Here is a 7409-nt window from a genome sequence, read left to right as displayed (position 1 = left end):
CACACTCAGCAATGAAGACCAGTGCAGCCGAAAGGAAAACTGAAGAAAGCAAGGAAGGCGAGGCGAAACAAGTGCCGGTGAGGATGTGGAGGAAGAGCTTCCGTGCACTGTTGGTGGGAAAGTAAGCTGGTGCAGGCACATGGGAAACGGCACGGGGGGTGCCTTGAAAAAGTAAAAATTTCCATGGGATCCAGCAATTCCGCTTCTGGAGATACACATGAAGGAAATGAAATCACTATCTGGAGGAATTATCTGTACTGCCATGTCCATTGCAGCCTTATTTGCAATAGCCAAGGCCAGGGAAACAATCTCAGTGTCCATTGACAGATGAAGGATAGAGAAAATAATACATATGTAATGGAATATCATTCAGCCTTTAAAAAGAAAGAAAGCCTGGGAATTCCTGATGGTCCGTCGGTTAGGACTCTATACTTTCACTGTCGAGGACCTGGGTTCTATCCCTTGTCGGGGAATTAAGATCCCACATGGCACTTGGTATGGCCAAAAAACAATCCAAAAAAGAAGGAAATCCTGCCATTTGTGACAACATGGATGAACCTGGAGGGCACTGTGCTAGGTGAAAGACATCAGACAGAAAACCACAAAGGGAGTTCCCTGCTGGTCCAGTGGCTAAAACCCTGTGCTCCCAGTACAGGGGGCTGGAGTTTGATCCCTGGTCGGGGAATCAGATCCCATATGCCACAACTAAGCCTCAGTCCAGCCAAATAATTAAATATTTCTTTTAAAAAAGAAAGAAAACAAGTACTGCATAGTATCACTCATATGCAGAACCTTAAAAAAAAGAACTCATAAAAATAGAGTGGAAGAGTGGCCGCTGGGGCTGAGGGGTGGGGAAAACAGGGAGAGGTTGCTAAAAACAGTACAAACTTCCAGTTACAAGATGAAGAAGGCCAGTAAGTCTGAGCATCTCACAATACACTGTGATTAGAGCTGATAATCAGTGGTAAAGAATCCACCTGCCAATGCAGGAGACATGGATTTGATCCCTGGGTTGGGAAGATCCCCTGGAGAAGGCAATGGCAACCCACTCCAGTATTCTTGCCTGGAAAATCCCATGGACAGAGGTGTCTGGCAGGCTACAGTCCATGGGGTCCCAAAAGAGCTGGACACACTTAGCAAGTAAACAGCAACAATAACTGATAATACTGTGGTGTATAGTTAAAATCTGCTAAGAAAGTAAAACTCAAGTGTTCTCACACACACACAATTAAATATGTAAGGTGATGGATGCACTAATTAATTCGATGGTGGGAAGCCTTTCACAATGTGAAGTGAAGTGAAAGTCGCTCAGTTGTGTCCGACTCTTTGCAACTCTATGGACTGCATAGTCCATGGAATTCTCCAGCCAGAACACTGGAGTGAGTAGCCTTTCCCTTCTCCAGGGGATCTTCCCAACCCAGGGATCAAACCCAGGTCTCCTGCATTGAGGGCAGATTCTTTACCAGCTGAGCCACATACGTATATCAAATCACCATGAAGTAGCATATAAAAGGGCTTCCCAGGTGGCGCTAGTGGTAAAGAACCATCGCCGATGCAGGAGACACAAGAGTCCCCGGATTTGGAAGATCCCATGCAGGAGGGCATGGCTACCCACTCCAGTATTCTTGCCTGGAGAATCCCATGGACAGAGGAGCCAGGCGGCCTACAGTCCATAGGGTTGCACAGAGTTGGACACAACTAAAGCAACTTAGCATGCACACACTTTAAAAATATCAAAATTTTATTCAACAATTACACCTCTATAAGGCTGGGGCCGGGGGGAGTCTCTATATCTTGATTCTAGTGTTGATGACAAGGTGAGTATGTTGTTGATATACCTAAAACATGCATTTGAATTTTGCAGGTGATACTTCAATAAAGTTGATTTAAAAAAAAAAAAGAAAGGATACATTACATGCTTCATGGGAAGGAGGGGGATTCAGTCTTGACACTCAGTCTTGATACTTGATCCATCTTTCCTGTCTGTACACACCCAACACCAAACACGTAGAGGAGCAGGTATATGGAACGTGTCCTCATGAGCACATGTTACACCTGCATGCGTAGACCGACCGAGATACATAACTGAGCCCCTCCCTCCAATGTCACTGGACTGGGAGGCCAGGCCAGAGGAGAAGGCCCAGCTCTATGTGACCAGCTGACCACAGGCGGGGCCTGGAGCCTGACATCTCTGTGGAGCCTCCTCAGACGGAAGGAACGCCTTTCCTGCTTCACTAGCTGTAAGGTTGTCTCCCCTCCTAGGGCCTGGATCAGGCTCCCAGAGCTGTTATAAAACAAAAGGCCGGGGTGGGGTGGGGTGCTATGCGTGCTCAGTAGCTTCGGGCATGTCCAACTCTTCACGACTCTGTGGACAGCCATAGCCCACCAGGCTCCTCTGTCCATGAGATTCTCCAAGCAAGAATATTGGAGTGGGTTGCTGTGCCCTCCTCCAGGGGATCATCTCAATCCAGGCATCGAACCTGCATCTCCTGTGTCTCCTGCACTGCAGGCAGATTCTTTACCCACTGAGCCACCTGGGAAGCCCAGGGTGAGGTGTTAACCAATATTTATCTTTTCACAATTCTGGAGGCTAGAAGTTTGAAATCAAGGTGTGGGCAGAGCTGATTTCTTCTGAGGCCTCTCTCCTTGGCTAGCAGGACCCTCGGCGGGGCGTGGGGGGGTCTTCCCTCTGTGTCCATCTATGTTCTCAGTTCCTCTTCCTATAAAGGATGCCAGTCATAGTGGGTTAGGGCCCACCCTGATGACCTCATCTTATTTTATCATTTTAAAATTTTTATTTAATTTTTTGGCTGCACCACACAGCATGCAGAATCTTAGTTCCCCGGCCAGGGATGGAAACCATGCCACCTGGAGTGGACTAGAGGAGCCCTAACCACTGGACCATCAGGGAAGTCCCCATGACTTCATTTTAATATAATATAATCACTGTAAAGATCAGTCTCCCAGTAGTCCCATCCTGAGGTGCTGGAGGCTACAGTTTCAGCATCTAAACACAGGGAGGGGGGTACAATTCAGTCCCCAACAGGTGCCCGCTCAGAAAACTGCCCCCCCCCCCGCCTCCAGAAGCAAAGGGGTTAAAGTTAGAAACTGAGGTGGGGGAGGGGTGGGGAGTGTGTGTGCATTGAGCAGATTAGTGTGAATGCTCCTTGGAGCCTCAGCTATAATTAGAGATATTGAAGGCAGGGCTGAGGCTCTCTCACCTCATAATTAGGGTGGTTCTGCGCTGAGGCTCCCAGGAAGGTGGGTTTGCTGCTGCTGCTGCTCTGTAATAAGGGGAGGGGGCAGCGACGTGGGCCGACAGCAGCCCAGGTCCTCACATTTAGCTCAGGACAGACCAGAGCCAAGGTGTAAGTGCATGTTCAGTCGCTTCAGTCGGCTCCGACTCTTTGCGATCTCATGGACTGTAGCCCACCAGGTTCCTCTGTTCATGGGATTTTCCAGCCAAGGATATTGGAGTGGGTTGCCATGCCCTCCTCCAAGGGATCTTCCAGACCCAGGGATAGAACCTGTGTCTCCTGAGTCTCCTGCATTGCAGACGTATTCTTTACCACTGAGTCACTGGGCAAGAGTCAAGGTGAGACCATCCTGAAGGCCCTGGCTGCACCCTGGTCAGAGCTCACCCCAAATCTCCCCGCAACCCTCTTAACAGGGGCCAGCTGGCCGCCAGCTGCTACTCATGAGGGCCCTCAGCCCCTCTCCCCAGGAGCAGCTTCATTTGCGCCCTTCATTTGCATTTGTTTGAAACCTAAAGGTACCAAAGGACCCATCCAGGCACTCGCCTGGGTCCAACAGGAAGTATTCCCAAGGATGCTCTGGATGGGATGGGGCCCCATCAATAAGGGAGCAGAGAGGGCCCACTTGACTCAATGAGGCCAAAGCAAGAGCAGCAATTCCCGATCCGTGTGACCGGCCAAATTCTCCTGCTCAAGAATTCCAGCTCCAGGACTTCCCTGGTGGTCCAGTGGTGAAGAATCTGCCTGCCAATGGAGGGGTCGCAGGTTCAATCCCTGGCTTGGGGAATAAGATCCCACATGCTACAGGGCAACTAAGCCCATGCACCACAACTATCGAGCCTGTCCTCTAGAGCCCGGGAACCACAAGGACAGAGCCCACACGCTGCAACTACCGAAGCCCAGGAGCCTAGAGCCTGTGCTCCGCAACAAGAGAAGCCACTGCAATGAGAAGCCCAGGCGAGGCAACAAAGAGTAGCCCCTGCTTGCCGCAACTCGAGAAAGTCCGCACCCAGCAACGAACACCTGGGGAAGCCAAAAATATAAATAAATAAATCAAAATAAAAGAAGGAAAAAGACAAACTCACAGGCTTCATGAGGACCCCACTTTGAGAAATGCTGACTTATATGAAGCCCCTGTCCCCTAGTGTCTGGCACAAACAGGGACTCAATCAACATGCATCCTCTTCCCTGGGCACAGGGCTGGGCAGAGCCCCTGGTTTGGGTTCTCCAGGGACACTGTCAGACTTGTGCCATCCATCCTGTAACTGAGCAGCACCGGGGCAGCCTCGCCCCAGGTCCTAGACGCAATGGGAAGTGACAAGACCGGATGCCACAGGTTGGGAGGTGGTGATGAGAGAGGAAAGAATTGACCCAGAAAAGCAAACTTCGATTTGCTAAAAATATCCACCCGTTAGGCAATCCCCCAGCACCCCCTCCACTGTCTCTCCCAATTCAAATCCACGAGATGCCAAACGCAAGACGCCAAACCAGGACTGAGATCAGACAATTAGACCGTTTAAGATGAGCTTTCAAAGCTCAGACTCCCAGACGTTTCAGTCTCACAAAGAAAATGTGCATTCTGTGGACACAATGAGAGCAAATCAGTTTCCCTTTTTTGTTCCCTTCTCCGCCCCTGCGCAGAGGCAAGTGGTGGAAGAAAATAAGCATAATTGGACACAGACAAGGCAGAAATAAGTTTAGCAACAAAGGGAACATCTCTGAGGGAGGTGCAGTGCTGATGTGTCTGTGTGAGGGTGGGGATTGATGTCCCCCAGGGCTCAGCAGGCTGGGGGGCTGCCTGGCCCCTGGATCTTCTGAGGCCCTAGGATAACAGGGGCTGGGCAGTGCTCTGGGGTGCAGGGCCAGAGCCTGGACAGACAGACCACTCTCTGGGGGTCCTTGCTGAAGCCACAGGGATCAATGATGAGGGCAGCACCCCCAGGCTGGGAGGACTTCTCCTCGAGATGAATGGCCATCCTCTGTAACTGAGCCCCCAAGAGGCCTTTAGGACTCTACAGGGACAAAACCTGCAGGTGGCCACTGAAAGAACATAATCCAATCAGTGCCCAAAGACTCCTGTATCTGACCTCACCCTGGGTCTTAATCAACTTTTGTGCCGTTCTCCCAATCCTGGGAGGCCGCCAAAGGACTTGGTGGCTTAGTCAGTAAAGAATTGCCTGCAACGCAGAGGACCTGAGTTCGATCCCTGGTCTGGGAAGATCCCCTGGAGAAGGAAATGGCAACTCATTCCAGTATTTTTGCCTGGAGAATCCCGTGGACAGAGGAGCCTAGTGGCCTATACAGCCCATGGGATTGCAAGAGTCAGACACGATTTAGTGACTAAACCAACACCAAATGTCAGGGACTATGACCCAATAGTGTCTCCTCACCTCCTACCTCTGCTGAACAACAACCTCTCCCTAAGAAGGATGCATCCTCATCGATCCAAGGGTCCCAGCCTCAAGCAGAAAATGATACCATGTAATAGGACTGATAGCAGCTGCCACCAGGCAAGGCAGAAGCTCCCAGAGGGGCCATTTGGAAGGCTCTCTGCTCAGTCGTCATAACAAAACACCATAGACTTGGGGGCTTAAACAACAGAAATCTATTGTCTCACAGACCTAGCGGCTGGAAGTCCGAGATCAGGGTGCCAGCACGGTTGGGGTCTGGTGAGGGCTCCCTGCCTGGCTTATAGACAGCCGCCTCCTTGCTGTGTCTTCACAGGGTACAGACAGGGAGCAAGCTCTGATGTCTCTGCTTGTAAGAACACTGATCGCATCATGGGGACTCCATCCACGTGACCTTGTCTAACCCTAATTACTTTGAAAAGATCCCATCTCCCATTATCATCACAGGGGCATTGAGGCTTCAACTTGTGAGTGTGGGGACAGGAACACTCAGTCCATAACACTCTGTATGGCTCCTTTGCCACTGTGCCCGCACAAGGGACCAGGGAAGCTGCTTAGGGCTATTCCAGGGAGGGGATTTCATCAATGTCCTGTATCCCTAGCATGTCACTTGCAGGGAGACATTCCTGGAATGAAATGCAAATCAGAGCAGCGCTCTGTCCTTTCCTTCTCCTAGCGCCACTCTCCCAGCCTCACCAACACACACACACACACACACACACACACACACACGCGCGTAACCCTCCTGTGTCCCTCACTTTCCACACAAAAGAAATGCCCCTTCAGGGACTTCCCTGGCAGTCTAGTGGTTAAGACACCATGCTTCCACTGCAGGGGAGACAAGTTTGATCCTTGGTCGGGGAACTAGGAACCCACATGCTACACAGTGCATTTAAAAATTAGAAAAAAAAGAAAATGCTCCTCCACAATAAGCCCAAATGAACAATCAGCATTCAATATTAGAAGAGAAGTTCAGGGTTTTGTTTTGTTTTGTTTTAGGGGGTAGGAAAAGGGAGGGGAAGCTTGATACTTCACACGTCTGTAATTCTGCCAGACTCTTTGTGTAAATAACTGAATTTTCACCCAGTTTCACAAAATAGGCGATATTGTCCTCACTTTATAGAAGGGAAAACTGAGGTCTGACCACTGGCAAGTCATGAGGCCAGAATCACAAAGGGTCTGTCCTGTCCCACATCCATGTACTTTCTACCACATCACATGCCCAGAAGAGCCAGGGGGAGTGGGGCAATAGATCATGGGAGAAGGAGGAAAAGATAAAGAAGCAGAAGTAGGGACTTCCCTGGCAGCCCATTGGTTAAGACTCCGCACTTCCAAGGCAGGGGGCGTGGGTTTGATCCCTGGTCAGGGAACTAGATCCCACATGCCGCAACTAAGACCTGGTGCAGCCAAATAAACAATTTTTTAAAGTCGTCATTTTGGAGAAGGCAATGGCACCCAACTCCAGTACTCTTGCCTGGAAAATCCCATGGACGAGGAGCCTGGTAGGCTGCAGTCCATGGGGTCGCTAAGAGTCGGACACGACTGAGCGACTTCCCTTTCACTTTTCACTTTCATGCATTGGAGAAGGAAATGGCAACCCACTCCAGTGTTCTTGCCTGGAGAATCCCAGGGACAGAGGAGCCTGGTGGGCTGCCGTCTATGGGGTCACACAGAGTCGGACACGACTGAAGCGACTTAGCAGCAGCAGCAGCATTCTAGTGAAAGTGTTAGTCTCTCACTGATGTCC

Source organism: Bison bison, unplaced genomic scaffold, assembly GCF_000754665.1.
Source record: "Bison bison bison isolate TAMUID 2011002044 unplaced genomic scaffold, Bison_UMD1.0 scf7180017864371, whole genome shotgun sequence".
Taxonomy (NCBI): Eukaryota; Metazoa; Chordata; class Mammalia; order Artiodactyla; family Bovidae; genus Bison; species Bison bison.
This window is presented reverse-complemented; position numbering follows the sequence as displayed.